Raw genomic sequence first — 18,278 nt, forward strand, 5'->3', positions numbered from 1 at the left:
GAGATTAATTATGGGTAGTTTGCTGTTTTTTTTTAAATATTCCTCCAGGACCCTGATGCTACCAGGACCAAGTAAAAACAAAAAATATTGAATATAGTATTAAATCCTGCAGCTCCCAAAGTTATGTATTAACTCTCTAACAGGCAGCAGAGTTTTAAAAATGACCTCTTAATATATGACTGTTTTATAATCCGTTCCTCAATAGATTTAATACAGACTGCCAGTTGGCACCTAAATGCACCGTGTGCCTCTTGCTGCCCACGTGTACACTCAAGTGTACACTGTGCACATAAAGACATTTCCACAAAGTTATGCAGCACTTGACACCTTCACTCTGCATGCATTTAGCTGTTATCAGCGGTACATCCAGGTGTATGTGAGAGTGATTCTGTCTATTGGCTTATGTCTCAGTGATAACAAAGGAAACTGCCTCCCAACATGCATCGGTGTTACATTAACTAGAGGAGCACTGCAGTGGTGCAGGTTTACATAAAAACGGTCAATATCTGACAGAATGATATCAGTGCTTCCTTTGGGATGTGACTGGAATAACGTGTGTGTTTGTGTGTGTGTGTGTGGCTCGATCTTATTGCCTTTACTTTTACAAAAGATGGGGTCACATAGCGGGCAGTCTCCGCTCTGCTCTGATTGGCCATTTGCTGGGCAATGATGTAATCCTCAAGGGAGAGCAGTTCTGATCGATGAGGCTTTATATCTCAGATTACTCCTGATACTGTGTGTGTGTGTGTGTGTGTGTGTGTGTGTGTGTGTGTGTGTGCATGCACACCTTCGTGTGGGTCGGCAGAGATGTTACTGTTGAAAGCAGTGGCTGTGTTCAAGGATTTTTATAGACAGATGGCCAAAAAACACATCTTAATCTTGTCTACAGCAGATTCCTGTTGACAAGATGATAAAATCTAGAAATGAGCTCAAACGTAACGAGAGTCACAAACGTATTTACAGTATTTTACTCCCTTAAAATGGCCTATAGTGTTCAGAATGAGACGCAGCAAATGCAGGTCAAGGGCCACGTAAACGCCCTCATAGGCTATTAAAAAGAGAGATGAGCTGCTAGAAAAGACCAGACGCAGGAGCATGAGATCATATGCGAGGATAGCGACTTAATGGTTTGAATTCACAACCTTAGAGCATGAGGTCATACTGAATCAATGTCAGACAAACAAGCCAACCACAATAGCCACTTTTGGCGACATTGCAGATTTTGGATTGTGGGTTGACAGGGCCGGGTGATATCACATTTAATAGATGTTCATTAATTTATATAAATTGTATCATAATATAATGAATTCAGTATTTCTGCTTAATGGCTCTCTCGCTGTGACTGCGATGACAAGATCGATACTACTTCCATTTCTGTTCGCTAAATATGAATCTTGACTCAGCAGGTTATTCTCTTAGCTTAGTATAAAGACTGGAAAATGTTTGCCTCACTCTGTCCACCTTACAGTGCTTCTAAAATTCCCAAATAAATATGATTTATCTGGGCTCTTTGAAAGGTTTGAGTGCTAGCTTTCTTGAAAGTTGCATCCTGTCACCATGTCTTGGCTGGGTGCAGTGACTTCCTTTCATCATGCTATGCTAAGCTAATCACTTTATTGCCCCAAACCTTTTACACAGAAGTTTTTAACTGGTCATTAAAGGGTCTCAGTTTAATAATGATGCCTCTATATGAACTACATAAGCAAATAAGACCATCAGGCAAGAAGATAAATACTATATGATTTATATATTATTTTATATATATTATTATTTTATATATATTATTTATATATTATTTATTATATATACTATACTATACTATACTATACTATATAATATTAAATACATAAAAGTTGATTTTGCTGGATTATATCTTGACTTTTTTCATTACTAACAAAATAAGAGGTAGTTTTGGAGTTTCTGTGCTGTTTAGGGCTCTTACTGTGCTTTTTATCATAGCATTTATGTGTGTTTTTTTTTATTTTTTTTTTTATGGATTGTCTCTCTTTGCCCTTTTAAACTGTGACCGAACTGGAAACCAGTCATTAAATAGCCGTTGGTTACAGACATTAAACTCCGCTAATAGACCCTTCCATTTATTAATGAGTAAACTTTACAGGCAGGGCTACTCTGCTCCTCTCTAGCCATCCACATCATTTCCCATCACATCATAACGGCTAACTTATCACTCCATTACTCCGTTTCACACATTTTCTTTTGCCCTCTCTCGTCTTGAGCAGGGCGTGTTGACTTGATGGATCAGCATGTGGATGTGAGGTGCAGTGATGGATTATTATCCCTGTCTTAAAGGGGTGAGCCCCCCTCCTTGAGTCACCAGCGTTGATTGATTAATTGTACTGTGTGTTGGCCGGACAGCTATGAGAGGCCATCCTGTCTGTCATGGTAATTACCACGAGTCAGTGGGTACCTCTTATGACAGATAATATAGCCAGCAGAGTGGAGAAGCATGATAATCATCTGTCACCATGTTCGCCTGTTTTGCAATCTGCGAATCTTGAAACTAAAACTTGGCAGTTACACTCAGAGACAGCACTTTGAACAGGCTCATTAGTCAGTAAGTTGATATTTAAAAACCCTCTCTGATACCGCAGCGTCCATATAAATATGAAGCAAGAAGAGAGAGTGTGGTCAAATAAAGCATTTACTGACATCTTAAAAAAAATAAAGAAATCGTGGATTGTTGTAATTATTTTTCTGTCAGTCTCAGGAAAAGTCTTGGCAGTCGTCTGAACGTCTTCGTAAGGGTATTTGGTTTGTATTTATCCTCAGCTGGTGTAAGGCAGCGATTTCATTATGGAGGATCAGTGGGATTGTATTAAATGTGCATTTGGATCATAGATGTAGACTGATTGATAGTCAAGTTTGGCTCGAAAACCACAACAGCTCTGAACAATGTCAAAACTTTTTTTTTCCTAGAAAGTTTAAACTTCCCCACAAAACTTGATGATAAAATAATAGTTTGAACTCAAAATGAAGAAAGTATAGCATCTTTATTACGTGAATAAAGCTTCTGTTGACTTCATATTCATGCCTCTGCAGTCGCACACTAACTGGCCTCAAATTGTCGTGCTTCTTCCTCCAAGACTTGAATAAAAAACATGTTTTCTCCCAACGTACGTTAACTTCCTGTTTTGCGAAAATGAAATTGGCAGCAACAGTTACTCATCCCTCTGTTTTTTCTTCAGTCTCTTTGGAAAAGAACAGCACCAGAATGCAAAATGTGCAGACTTTCAACCAGCTTTGTATCTCTACAGTGTTGGTAATATATGCAAATGAATGTCAAACTTCTCTCCGTTTTGCCTGCGCCCAGAGCCTCACACTTCTTTTATTGGCAATAATCCACCAGATGACGTAAAACACGTCCTCTGGAGGATGTTGGGGCCATTGCATCAACTACAGATTGTACTAATGCATTTATGTATGCCTGCATCCACAGATAGAAAAAGCACGGTTCTGTTTGGGGTCGTTCTAGTTTGACGTAGATCGATTCTTTCATGCCGCTTTTAAACAAGAAAAAGTCGTGAAAAAATCCATCTACGTCAAACTGACACAAATGACTGTTAAACAGAGGAGGCGGCTTACGACACAACTTAACATCCGCCTACAAAGCTGTACTGAGTTCCCTCTCCAGACAGCTTACAAGGTCATATTATGCTTTTGGGGGGATTTTGCCTTTACTTTATGTCAAAGTCTGCAAGTGAAAAACCCCAAAGTCCATTGCAAAGTGGTTACTCTCTCCCATAGAAAACATTTCCTGAAACACCTGATTTGGAGTCAAACCGCTACTTCCGTAACTCATGTGTGTCGCTAAGTAACAGCCGCTACAGTTACAACTGCTCTAGTTCCGTTATTTTAGATCACACTACCTTGCTTGGCATTAGAGCAAATCAGAATTTGAAGACTGTGGCAAATCAGTTTTTTTTCTGGGCTATTTGTAAACACCAGCAAGATAAGATTAATTTGGATTATGTTTTGACCTGATCACAACCCCTTTAAGCATTGTTAGTGTAAATACCACAATGTTTAAGTCACTGATTACAATCTAAATGCTTTTAAATTCTCAGATTTTCTTGAAATGAACACCCTTTACTTCCATTTGTACCAGATCCTGAGACAAATGCTAACTTGAAGTACACTCATTGTGGTGTTACTTGAGGAGATTATTGTTGGAAAAATACATAAAACTGAGTAGAAGAGAGCAGAGAAGGCATGTTTTTCTTATCGTGATGTGAGAGTCGGTGGAGAGTTTTCAGCTTTCGGATTCTCTCTGATCGCAGCTCTGAACATCAGAAGCCTTTTTTTTTTTTCTTCCTACAGAATGACTCAGTGTGTCTGCTCTCGCTGCTGCTGTTGAACGCGATGATGTTGTTACTGGTTGGATAAGAGCAGGAGAAGTGACAGCGGGCGATGTCTCCCATGGTTCTCTTTCAGTTGATGGGTTGATATGATGCAACGTGAGGCGTGTAGCGCGAGGAGTCCTTATTGTTTGCCTCTTTCTATTTTGTCTCCTCGGCTCCCCGTGTGGAATCATGTTTTCTTGTTTTTGTCCCAGTGGCTTCTTTTTTTTTTCTTGTCTTGTCTCTGTCAGTGCTCCTGCCTTAATCATCTCTCAGGCTCCCTTTTTTTTTTGTCCCCTGTTTTATCGCTCCCTCCCTCTCTATATGGTCGGCTGAATGGTGTGAGTGTAATTAAAAGCAGCGGGCTGTTGTGTGAGTGTGTGGGGGGGGGTCTAAGAGCTTGTCCAATCCCCAGTCGTGTTTGGCTACCTGTGTAGTGTTTAATTAAACATTTCTTTTCCATCCTATCTGTTCACTCTACGTAATAAAAAAAAAACAAAAAAAAAACAAGTTGTTTTGGTTGCGCTTGCTTGTAAAACCGTCAGAGTGTGTGTCTCTGCGTCAGGATGTGATGAAGTGGCACGGTCGAGCCCCTCCTGAGAGAGGCCGTTACATCCTACACTGACTCCCATCAGTCCTCCTTTCCCTCTGCTCCGGGTCCCTGCCAGAAAACGTTGTACCTGTCTCACACCTGGCCTCGACACGCACACTCACACACTCCGTAAAAAAAACAAAAAACAAAAAACAATGACCCAATCTGTCACGGAGCCACGATGCAGGAGGAGGAAGGTGGCAGGTGTGAAAAGGCTCATCCTGACAGCACTAACACACACACACACACACACACACACACACACACACACACACACACATACACGCCCAGCAGCCCAGGATAATTCACACCAGAGTCGCCCTGTTGCATTTAAAACCGCAAAGCACTCAGCAACTCTTGTTTTTTCTATAAATATCAACAGATATCTTTCCAAATGTAGCTTCCTGTTTGTTTTTTGTTTTTCTCTTCCTCTGAGTGAGCTGAGTGTCCTCATTCGGCCTCAATCAATATCTCTGGGTACTTAGAGCTTTGTCTATTTCGCTAAGCCAGCTGTCAAAAGGCCCCAGCTGAGGTGCCATCTCATCAGCGGGGCGGCAGATCGGCTCCTTTCCTTTAATCCTCCTATCCCGGTGTGATTAGGCTCGCTGATGCAACCATCATACCGCTTGTTGAGTTCAGGGAAGAAAAAAAAAAAAGGTCATTACCGGTGATTAATAAACATTTGGGAGAGGCATCCTTTTTGATATAGTTTGTTAACCTTGAGCCCACTACTTTCCTGCTGGGCGGAATATACGTGGTTGTATCTGGGACCTCTCAGTTGTGGCGTTGATGTATAATGAGACTGGATACAGCATCAGCCAGAAAAAAAAGAATTAAGTTTGGGAGACTCAGGCCAGTTGAGCCCACTAACATGCATTTATCTAATCGTGCAGCTCGTGCAGCTCGTCCAGGCTTAAAATGCGACCTCAGTCTCAGCACCTCAGCTGCATGAAAAGAAACATTAGGATTTGTAGTTTTTTTTTTTTTTTTTTTTTAATTGCAGTGTATGACTTTTGACCTCTGTGCACTGTTACACCCACCCAGAGAGCACAAAGATAAAATAAAACAGGGACCCGTTCATCAGAACTCGAGTCCGTATAGCACCACCAGCCTCTTAGCTGCAACACACACAGTCGCTTCTTTCATTCTCCTCTGTCTCTCTCACACTAACTTACACACCCACATGCTGACATGGTGACATCTGTAGCACACACACACACACACACACATACACACACACACACACACACACACACGCTTTGGAGCAGCGTATCCCCAGATGGATGGGAGTGTTTTAGATGACAGTCGTCCCCTGCCACCGGTGTTGTCAGACATCACTTATCAGGGGAAGCCTGTGATGGAGGAGAAAAGGCAGAAACACAATTTCACCTTATCTCACCTCCTTACACTCCCCTCCCTCTCATTCTCCACGTTACCTTCCCTGACTCCTCTAATGTTATCTCTCTTTTTCACACCTTCTTCTTTTGTTTTGTGTTTTTCTTTTCCCGCTGTCACTTTCTCTCCATCCAGTTGGGTGACCTTATGTTTTAAAGCCGCCCTCCCTCACCTGCGGGCAAGCTTGTTTCGATTTTTGTTTGTCAAGCGATGCTTACTTTGTACAGTATGTCAGAGCAAAGCCATTTCGGGACTCTCGAGATTGCCTCCACCCACCATGTCTCCATCTGTCTCTCCCTCTCTCTGTCTCTGCTTTATCAGCTTGAGCCATCATCGTTAAGCGCATCCTAACGAGGCCTCGACGGTTAATGAACTGCTACAGCCAGTCATCGCTCTGAGCAAGGCTCACAGTGAACCGGGCGAGGGAGGGCGGGCAGGGAGGCGTGATGAAATGAAGGAGCGAAGGTTGCGCTGACCTTCCCCCGAGAGACATTTGACGGACGGAGAATCTGTCAAAAGATTAAGAAAGAGTTGGCGTAGCGGCGAGCAGAACGGGGACCGAGCGAGAAGGACAGGGCGGGAAGTAAACGCAGTCACCTCTCTGAGGGATGGACGGAGAATCAGGCCGTCAGGATTCTTGTATAATGAGATTGACTAAGCCATAAGTAAATGTGTCTGCATTCTCCCTCACTTGCGAAGACCTCAGTGATTTCTCCCGCAATGCACAACATCAGTCAGTCCAAGTGTTCATTAGTCTCGAGCCCCGTCCGCCTGCATCTGAGGACGCCCATGACTGAACCAAGTATCCTATAGTTAGCTTCTGTCGTGTCAGAACAAAGAAGACAGAACGAGCATCAGGCTCTCCAGTATATTGGGTTAATTAGCAGATTTTTGACAACTGAAGTTTGAGGGAAAGGCTGCAGTTAGAAACATAACAAGACAACGCCAAGTGTTACGTGGATTGCATCCCACCGTCTTTACAGAAGCTCATCAGAACAATAAAATCCCACCAGGTCGATGACAACCCACAGTAACATTATCCATTTTACTAACATTTTGAATTTGGCACTGTTGCAGTCGACCATAAGTGACCATATTTGGCCCAGAACAGGGAGCTGGAGAGGATATCCTGACTGGATCCGTCTGAGAACCAGAGGACATAAAGCGTACCCTGCTTCATCGTGTATTTTACTCTAAATGGGACTTAAATTTACAAACAGGGCATCTTGCTTTTTTGAAGAAGAATTGAAAGTAGCGATTGAGACCATAAACTCTTGATGAAACTGTAAACTGAGGAGATCGCTTCTGGACGGTTCGGCTGTGAAGCTCCAGAAATGTCTCCTGGACGACAAAACATCACCCAGCATTTCACCAGTAGCTTACGACTGAATGAAAAAGTGAATTTAAACTTAACAGTAGAGATCCTGTTTAAAGACCAAAATGTGACCTCACATGTAAACAATTTTATGTGGTAATAATTTATAATGGTTCAAAGTTTCCCCTTGTAGACAAAAAGCCTGTTTGAGTCTCCGTCTTCACGCAGTCAATCTTCAACTTTTACCGCTCAAACTATACATCAAAACACCTTTACAAGCCTTTACTTCAACAAGGCACACTCAGTCTCACAGTGAGACCCGAGTGCTTTAAGAAAAAAAATCACGGCAGGCTTTTAAAGTCGGCTGAAATTGGGCTCGGCACAGTTCACCTTTCATTGCTGACTCCTGAGTGTGGATGTTATCCCCTCGGGTCTAAATGTTTGCCTGCTGGGTTCTGACGTGTCTGCTGCTGCAGCAGAGAAAGATGCAGTTCAGCGTCCAGTTATTGAACGCAGGATGCTTTATGAAAAGTCTATTAATATACTTTATTAATAGCTGCATCAGTTCTCGTTTCCAACCAGGGAGTTAGACTGACTTTCTTGTTTTCTCCATTTTTGTTCTTGAAATGTTTCAGTGCCACTTTGAAGAAAACCTCCTGATTATTTGCAAAAGCACCGACTGACTTCCTTCAAAGGGTTTGGTAACTTTTCATCCGATCACCCAGCAGCAGTTTTATGTGGATCAAATGTTTTGTTTTTTGTTTAGCAACATAAAGACCTCCCTCTTCGCTGTGATTGCTGCTGTATGTTGGTTACCAGGCCAGTTGCACCCCTTGGCTTTTTACTTTGATTTTTCTTTTTTTTTTTTGCACCCCCGCCCCCATTTAAAATCATTCCAGAGATAGAAATAACACGTTTTGATGACTTCTGCTTCTGAGAAGACGTGTATGTAAATGAGGCGGTGTAACAGGGCCACCGCGCCGGTTCAGGCAGCGTTCGCAGCCCTAATTTCATTCGGCGCTTTTTCTTCCGTCACGCTGTTTGAGAAGTGAGCACCCCGCCGTGCTGCGCCGGCATCGCAGCAGACCTGCCTCTAAAAATACCTACACGCAGTCATCAGATGCAAAACAGCTCCTGAACGCTTTTTCTCTGAATCTATTGTTCTCTGTTTTTTTTTTTTTGTTTTTTTTACTCCCTCTTTTCTCTTAATCCAAATGTGTATTTTGCAGGCACGAGTTCTTCCTCGTGTGGTCACACTGCATCCAGAGTTGCTGGGTTTTCTATAGGTCCTCTCTCCGCTGCTGCTTTTTGAATTTGAGTGGAAAGCGAGACAGGAGATCTTTTTGAAAGAGCTGTGGAGCGAGCTTGGCCTGGTTTCTGTGCTCTTGTTGTCAGGCTCGGGGTATAAACACAGGCTGGTGAAATATTTATCTGTCTCTAGGAGGCAGTTGTTTCCCCAGCGTTGCTCATTAAGCCAGGGTTAATTGTCTCTCTGGCTGGAGAAGAAGGGCCTTTTGTGCGAGCGAATCACACCGAGATGCAGTGAAGCAGAGCGGGGATGGGAGATGACAGATAGAGGTAGAGGGAGCTGGTGATGGTGTGGTGGATAAACACACACACACACGCGGCTTTGTCTTGTCTTTCCTTTCTTACAATCTTTGTAATAAATCTTTGTCTTTCGTCTGACTTATGTCCTTCACGTCCTTCTCCGTATATTCTGTCAGTGAGGTTGTTCTCTGGATTCGTTGACTTGAATCCAAACCTTCCACCCTTCATCCTCCCAGAGCCCGCCGCTCTGCCTCCATCCTTGTTTACTGTTGTTTGTGGCGCCCACACCCGCAGCCCACTCAATTTAAATGAATGCCAACATTAAACGTATTTGCTTCCAACTTCAAGTCAATTCTTTCGGTAACAGTTGAGGAGAAGATGCAGTTTGGGTTGCGAGGAACTAGTTTGAATCTTTTTTTTTTGTTGTTTGTTTTTGCCAGGATCAGTTCCCAGGAAACGAGCAAAGACTTCCCAGCCACGAAACAACGCGGCACATAACTCAGCAAAAATGTTGTATAGTCATTTTTTACACTTTGTTTCTTAGTTCTTAATTCAAATTTCCTGAAGCAAAAGCTTTTTTTCCTCTAAAAATGAGTAAAAGCAATTCAAACTGTCCCGTTTTCTCGCTGTTAAAGTGAGAACGGCACAAATAAAGTCATGGTTTTATCTTTTTGTGGACGTACAGATTGACAAGTGAACAAAAGATCACAGTTTGGCTGCATCTGCTCGTGGACCGGCTGGTTTTCAGTGGTCTGAGAGTGATTTCCCATCAGCATTAATATATGACCTCATTTCATACTGTTGAATCTGTCCATGATTCAGAATAAACAAGAGCTCTTACTCTGTACTTTGTCTCGTCACCATTCATCAGTTTCTTTTCTCCTTCTCACTTGCATGATCCTTTTCCTCTCTCTGTTTACCTTCCGAGCTCCTCTTTTCCCCACCAGTTCAGTTTTTCCTCTCCTCTCTGTCTTTTTTCTGATGTCTCTTATTCTCTCATGCCGTCTCTCTCTGATGTTTGCTTTATCTGTGTGCAGTAAATACTGAAAGAAGACGGGCACGTGTGAGAGAAAACAAATGCAAAGAGTAACGGCCTCTCTGGTCTCATCGGTTGCTGAATCTCTGCCTCGCTTCAGTTTCAGTTTTCTGTACAGATTTCCGTCTCCTCTCCTCCTGGTCACATTAGGTGATGGAGGTGGAAATAAAGGACTGCAGGTGAGAGGAAGTGAAGAAGGGGAAGAGATGTGTAGAGGATTGTCTGGGCATCAATATTTCAGTCGATGGAACCTTGGATGAATAATTCAGCCTCGGTGTCACGCTGTTTCAATTCTCCGCAAGACTCTCGGCCCGGTCGCGCACTCCATCCCTCACTTTTTTCCTTTCTGAGATGGAGGTGGCCTCACAGAATCGCCTAAATCTACTCTAGCCGGCATCCCCTCGTTCTTTAATCTCCCTTCCCTCCCTGCCTGCAACCCATTGTGTGCATCCTGCTGGCTGCGGAGTCGTTACGATTTCTTCTAAAGCGTATAAAACTCCACTGACTCCCCGCGGACGCCATATCGGAGCTATTTATGTGAGAGGAAGATGAATTACTTCCCTTCACCTCCACCCCTTCTGAAAGACTCAACCGCGCTCATGCCCAAACGCCGGCCCTCACAAGAACACACATGGACAGGTATTTTCCGTTGCGTAATCGGTGCTGACTTCCCCTCAGGTAGCCTGAATAAGCAAGACCTATTTAGCTCCAGGACGGCGAGCGGCGAGGGCCTGTCGGAGCAGATTTGGTGCCCGTGTGCCGTTAGACGAGGTGAATCGGGAGGTTACTCACACTCCCAGCCTCCCCAGATGTGATGTTTGACCCGCGTGTGTGTGTGTGTGTGTGTGTGTGTGTGTGTGTGTGTGTGTGTGTGTGTGTGTGTGTGTGTGTGTGTGTGTGTGTGTGTGTGTGTGTGTGTGTGTGAGAGCGCGACACCGAGATGGAGCTTATCTGAACACGCAGAATGCTGTGGCTTTGCAGATAAGGACTCGCCGGCGCTTCTTGTTCCCCGTTGTCACAGTTCAACCAAAGCAATTGACATATTACTCTTCCTCTGTCTCTGTCTTCTGGACGCTTTTCTCTCTGTCACATCATTCTCAAAACACAATGAATGAAAAGCATCCGGATTCAATACAATGAATGTTTTCTCAAAGCTTTTTAAAGTCATTTGCTCCTCGCGCACTAGGGCAACGTGGCGGGAATCAGTCCAGTTTTCTATCAAAGAGATCACAACTAGCTGATTGTTCAGTCAAAGACACATTAGTTTTATCTAGGTGTACCTAATAGACTGGCATTGCATAAGATACAGAATCCAAATGACATATTCTTCCTCTTACCTGTCGACAACATACATACATAACAAGACAGACACATTTACATTGGTCTTAAAGGGGAGTTTACCTCCAGATCAAAATGTTCTTCCTCGTACTCGTCGTGCTGTTTATACACCTAGATTGTTTTGGTGAGCGTTGCAAAGTTTTGGAGACATCAGCTGTTGAGATGTCTGAGATATTCAGAGGGGAAATGTGTGTTTTTCATTTTGGGGTGAACTGTCCCTTTAAGTTCAATATAAATCTGCCTGCCAAGAGTCTTTCTGTTCATGGTGTAGATCTCTCTTTAATGTAGTTTTGTGGGTATAGCGTAAAAATCGATTGGCAGGACAGTGAAGCGCTTTGATTCGTCGTTTGTTGTCTGGACAGACATTCCGGTCCGATCTTATTTATTTATTTCCCAAGCGATTTTTCTATCCACATCCCAATGAATACGAAATCTCTCTGAAGTCGGACTCCATTGTCTCGTATGAATATATTTATGAAGCAGCCGCCAGAGAGAAGCTCACACGCAGTATGCAAACTTTAAATTCTTTCTATACTAGAGGGCAACAAGCTGTTTCACATCATGAGATAGAAAGAACCTGTAAGGATGAGCGAAACAGACGGCACCTAAACATAATCTTTGTTTTACAACTCAAACTTTATGCAGTGTTGTCTCATGACACTGAGCAATAGATGTCATGTTACCATCGGGTTTTACAGCTTGATGCTATTTCTGGATTTTCTTTGGTGTCTTTTATCTTTTTTTATCGTCTCCTGGCTTTGTGTTATATTTAGAGATCCCTTGTTGATTGTTTTTATGTTCTTGTTCTCATTTGAAATTATTCTTGGTTTTATGGCGCCCTGTATCTTGTTATTGCACTAAATATGACCTTCCACTCAAACCCTGAGGTTGTTTTCCTGATAGATGATTAAAAAATATAGTTATTAGATAACTGTTTTTTCTTCATCATATTTATTTTCATTTACCTTATTTGTTATTGACCATGATGGTCCTTGTAAAACTGAAAGGGTCTTTTCTGTTGGAAAAGTGAAAAATATATTGTTTTTAAAAATGGTGCCACCTGAGTTTCTAGCACCGGGGGGAGTGTTGGTGTTAAAACCCCTCGCACAGGAGCTTTGGACCGGGATGGTTGCTAGCTGGTTAGCATGCTAACTTCAGTCAATATCTCTGGAACACAGTACAGAAATGTCATTATGAAAAGAGGAAGATGCAGTTATAGTTGGCTAGCTACCACCACAGTGTGGGATATCACATCAGAGAGATGATGGATGACAGCGAGACACTCCACGCGTGGTGGCCGTAGATATTGCGATATTATAGAGCGCGAACTCTTCCAGCCACATTAATCTTGATGAGTTGGTGACGGCCCTAACTGATTTATCTCTCACCCCTATTTTCATCTGAGATTGGTTTACATAATAATCTTCATTTTATCTTTACATGCATTTTACATTTTCATTTATAATCCACATGCTTAATGTAATAGTGTGTCATTTTCATGCTAATGCCTCATTCGTGTCTCAATATATTTCCAATTACTGTAGTTCTACCCCTGCGTGTGTGTGTGTGTGTGTGTGTCCTCGCATCAGCATTCATGCAACGTAGAGCTGAACATTGTCCTAAATCCACTGAGTTAATTTCTGCAGCCTCAGAACGAAGCGAGGACCCTCCGTCAGATGTTTTTAAAAGATCATTTCAGCCACCATAAACAGAAAAAAAAAAGCAACCTTCACACTCTCACCCACTCTCTCACACACACACACACACACACACACACACACACACACAGTAAACATGCCCAGGGGTGCTGTCCTCTCAACATCTCATAGCCACACACACATACTGTACAGTCATTTAGCGTCTTAGCGCATCACCGGCTCTCCCCATAAATCAATGGTCCCTCAGTGATGGCGTTGATATCAGCACATCAGCCATCTGCTCTGGGGGTATTTGTCGCTCACCAACACACAACACACTGCTGCCTATTCCCATAAGAGAGAACAAACCCGTATGGAAGGAGTCTTATCTCGTGTATGGCCGTTATGATGAATGTGTTTTTCTGTTTGCAGCATCTCTGATCTGAATTTGCACCTTTTGTTTTTTCCACCCTCATGTGTTTTACTTCCCCCCCGCGTTTCATTTTCTCTCCTTCTCCTTTATCTGGAATCGACTGTTCCCTGCCCCTCTTAATTTCTGTCTTTCCTTTTCGTACATATCATAAATATGCATGCCATCCAGTCTGGTCTTGTCACTGTAAATGATTCAACATTTTTGGGCCTTTCCCCCCTTCTCCCTCGTAGTGAATCCAGTCCCGCTCCGAAGTGGTTTATTCGCACTTTCCCTCCCTCCATCCCGCCAGTCGAGCCAGCTCGCTCGTTTAAACATTAATCTGGCGCCGGCTCTTTTTTCCTCTTCTGCTAAGCCTTTTTTTTTTTTTTTTTATAACCAGTCCAGTTGGAGTTATGGCGTCCTCTCCCTCTTCGTCTTCTCACAGACTTTCACCGTTTGTCAGTCGCTGCACATGTTTGTCGTGGGATACGATCTTGTTGTTCTTTGACTCTGCTTGTTTCTCTCCCTCGTCTCAGCCTGTCTGTTTATTTCTGTACTTATACATACGTGTGTGTGTGTGAAGGCATCTGAGGATTATTCCTTTGTTTTGAGCTGTCAGCCGGCAGCCATCGCTCCTTTTTTTATTTCAACGCAATTACGCTTAAACCAAGTCGCTCGCACGCTCCTCTTGATATCTGCTCCGTGTATATCCTTGTTTCACCCCTCCACCTCCGCATATGCTCACCTTTATCTTATCTTTCTTTATCCTGCCATCTCTCCCCCACGCTGTCTCCCTTGTGGTTTGTCTTCTGTCAACCTTCACAATGATACTTTCATAATCAGCATTTGTAATGCCAACAAATCCATGCATGGTGACATTTATTGTCTAAAACCGAGGTTGATGTGAGTCTGTAGGTATCATTCTGCGACTGTGAAAAGTTCTTTTTGCTTAGAAAACCCAATCAGCTTCTTGAGCTTCAGGGTGTTGGCGTTCATCTTTGACAGATTCTGTGCAACAATCTAATTTAACATGTCTGGGTTTACTTTTTCAGACTGCAAAGGTCACAGGTTGATCCGCTTGGACATCAAAACTGTCCATATACAGGGTTTCCTTCAGTGTTTTATAGCAAAACTGGCATTTTCGATATAAACTATCATAACTCCGTCATTTCAGCCTGTTAGACCTTTGTGTTTATTATTGAGTCATCACCAAAAATGTGTTGTGTGAAGTCACAGTGACATTGAACTTTGATCCTTGAGCCCAACTGGACATTTTTGCAAAATTGAAGAAATTCCCTCAATGCGTTCTTGAGATATTGCTCAAGAATGAGGCAGACGGATGGACAAACAGGGTTTTCACAATAAAAGTCTGCAAACACTGCTCACGCAGACCAACGGCTAAAATCCACCATATTAAAGTTTTGTTTTGTTTTGGTTTTGTTTTTTTTTTTCAAATTATAAATCAGTCGTTGAGCGAGTGGTGAAGAGCTGCTGCTTAAGAACTGCTTATTAAGCCTTAAGGAAATACCCACACTATCCTACTTTATTATGGTATACTGCTACAGGTTGTATTCAACAGGATGTTTTGACCCACAATCCTCTGCGTTTACAGCAAATCACATACTTTCTGTTTTTACTTCAAGTTTCCTGCTACAGGCGGGTTGAAGTTCAGGCAGAGAGTTCCGATACTTGACCGACATAAATGTGCTTCCATGTACGCCAGCCTTTGTACAGACAAACCACAGCGTGTGCTGTAAGCATAAATTATCGCTCTGCAGTTGCTTCGCATCCGTTTTTCTCACCCCGAGTGAATCAAAGACCTCACGCCGTCCAAGTTATCTTCAAAGGATTCGGCACAAAACGAGTGATTAATCGTGTTTAGCCCTCTGAGTCCGTATGTTTATATTCATGAACTGTGCAGAAAACATGAATTTAATTAGTCTGAGCTAATGAGTTAATGTCGTGTTCATTCTCAGGTCACGTTTGAGCCTTGAGGGCAGCGGAAAAATTACACCGTTGATCGAGCATTCAATACAATACTGTGCACACAAACATAAGAAGATGAGCAGTGGGTTTATAGTAACAGCCTTTATGTAAATCAGTGTTTACATGTGTTGCATGTGATGTGATGTTTGTGTTGAACTGTTTCACAAAGCCGGAGATTATACACAGACACACAGAATTTCTATGACTTTATCATCCAATCCAACCTGTGCAAAGATGCAAAACCAGGAAAAGAAAAAAGTTCTTCTGATTTAGCTCATCGACCGAAATATAGTCCAGAACTTGACTTGTTCTTTTTAGAACGTACAGCTGGTCCCACGCCTGTCAAAACTATCTCACATCAGAACAGATGTCTCATTCTGGCGTATGTGGCTACCAGTAGAAGGAGGGAGAGAAGGAGCAGACTGAGCCACAATTGGGAGTTATTTTTAGAAAAAGATTAATGACACAAATTAATTGGATTGGGATTTTTTTTTTCATAAAAAAGGGATTGTAAACTTATCCTGACAATTCAACAACACGTCAGGCTGTCAAAACTGTCAATATGGTGGAAAAGCATCTTGAGTCCGACTCAATGTATGATCGAGCTTTTTAAGAGATTCTGCACAGCAAACCATGAAATACAGAGTGTTACTCCAAAGATCTGCTGGTTCCTGTTCATCCCTCTGCCCGAGTCGATCCCACAATAACTGGAACAGCAGAATTGTTTCTTTTCAGAGTCCAGACTCTAATGAGTCAGGCAGAACGTAACTAATACATCATTATTCCAGTTCAAATATTGTACTCCTGCCATTTTAATGTTTGTGTACTTTTATTTTTACTACGTTTCCCAGCACTGATTATCTTTTGGGACAAGAACGGCAAAGTCGCTTTGAAACCTTTTTAATTTCCAGTTAACCAGCTGCATGTGCACGTGTGTGCGTGTATGTGTGCGTGTGTGTGTGCGTGTGTGTGTTCAATAATGGTGGTTGTGGAGGAAGTCCAGTCTCAGCAGAAGTATGGCCAACCCCCTGCAGCAACGCAAATATTTCCTGGGCCATTTTTCAGTGTCCAGACACAGACACAAACACACACACACACACACGCAGTATATTTATGGTATGGAATGGCAATCAGGGGAAAAAAATGAGTAAAACCTAAAGGCGTACAATGTGTTTTCGATATCATAAATATGCAAATGAGCTCCCTTAATGCCGTTGAATGGTTTGCATGATTAATGGATGTGTGTGTGTGTGTGTGTGTGTGTGTGTGTGTGTGTGTGTGTGTGTGTGTGTGTGTGTGTGTGTGTGTGTGTTGGGATTGTTCTGTAAGCTAGACATCTGTTGCCACCACCTCTTCTGTTGCAGTCTGTCTGTCCGCCCGTCTGTGGAGAAACTGAGGAGATGGCCTGCTTTCTTCTCCAAACACACACACACACACACACACAAACGCACACACCCGCAGCCACTAATGCTTTAGAGCAAAAAGACATACACCGCTGAAGCTTCAACCTTTTTTTGATTTATAGTAATTCATGTCGTCTTTTATCGTGGATGAGGTGCAGGTTTGATCCAAAGTTAGCATGTTTGTTGTGGTCCAAGTTGATCTTACACACACACACACACACACACACACACACACACACAAACACACACTCACAGCAGACTTTAAATGATTGACTTGGTGTGCCTTTGATGCTTCATCCCAGTGAGATGGGGCTTGAATGGAAAATGTCAACTTTAAACTGAGATTAAACGGAATCACTCAGGAAAGCTGGTGGGGGGTTTGTGTGTGTGTGTGTGTGTGTGTGTGTGTGTGTGTGTGTGTGTGTGTGTGTGTGTGTGTGTGTGTGTGTGTGTGTGTGTGTGTGTGTGTGTGTGTGTGTGTGTGTGTGTGTGTTGCAGGGAGCCTGAGGGGTGTGTGTGAGTTTGAGTCTGGTAATATAATGCTATTAAATTCATCATGGTCCTCTTGGCAACAAACATGAAGCTCTCCGTCAGTCTTCCTTCTCTCTTCCTGTCTTTGTTCTGACTCAGATAAAGGCGAGTGCAGACTGCTCGACTTTTGCCATTTGATTTTATTATTAGTACCACAGAATCAGTTCAGCGTCTTAAAGCCGTCTTAAAGACGAAGAGCAACATGACATGATTGGGCAGCGCTTCATTTGAAGGACTGTGTGACATGAAACCTTCTTTATGAATGTTTTGTTAATGAAACATTACTACGCTGTCAAATGTTACGCAACCCTGTCATCAATAATCTTCTTGACCTCAACTAAAGTGAGCAAAATTTGCATCAAGATGAGTGGAAACCTGTTTCATCTGTATTCCACTGACTCTCTGTACTGACGGTGGCTTTTCAGGCTAAACAAAAGGTTTAGCAAAGCGAGTGTGTGTTTGACTGTCACAAGAGTTGCTGTGAATTCCAGTTTAGCAGAGGAAAAGCAGTGAAGCCGTCAGTATGGCAGTAAATTTAAACTTTATGGCTTGTGGTATGTAGTCAGCAGAAATTGACGAGGTGAATTTAGCTCTTCTTCATCTAAAACTCTGACATTTTGATCAACCTGCCGACCTCGCGATGGGTCTGAACCGAGCTTAAGATGTCAGGAAAAGTTTTGGCTGGTTTAAGAACAGGGAACACAGCATCCCTCACTGACATCTCAGA

General features: G+C 42.7%; 1 protein-coding gene across 2 annotated transcripts in view; it reads left to right on the plus strand.

Annotated features, from left to right (window-relative positions):
* apaf1 (apoptotic peptidase activating factor 1) overlaps positions 1 to 18,278 on the plus strand; it is a 43,319-nt gene that overhangs the window by 23,206 nt on the left and 1,835 nt on the right. The window lies entirely within an intron of this gene.

Source organism: Acanthopagrus latus, chromosome 14 (genome assembly GCF_904848185.1).
Source record: "Acanthopagrus latus isolate v.2019 chromosome 14, fAcaLat1.1, whole genome shotgun sequence".
Taxonomy (NCBI): Eukaryota; Metazoa; Chordata; class Actinopteri; order Spariformes; family Sparidae; genus Acanthopagrus; species Acanthopagrus latus.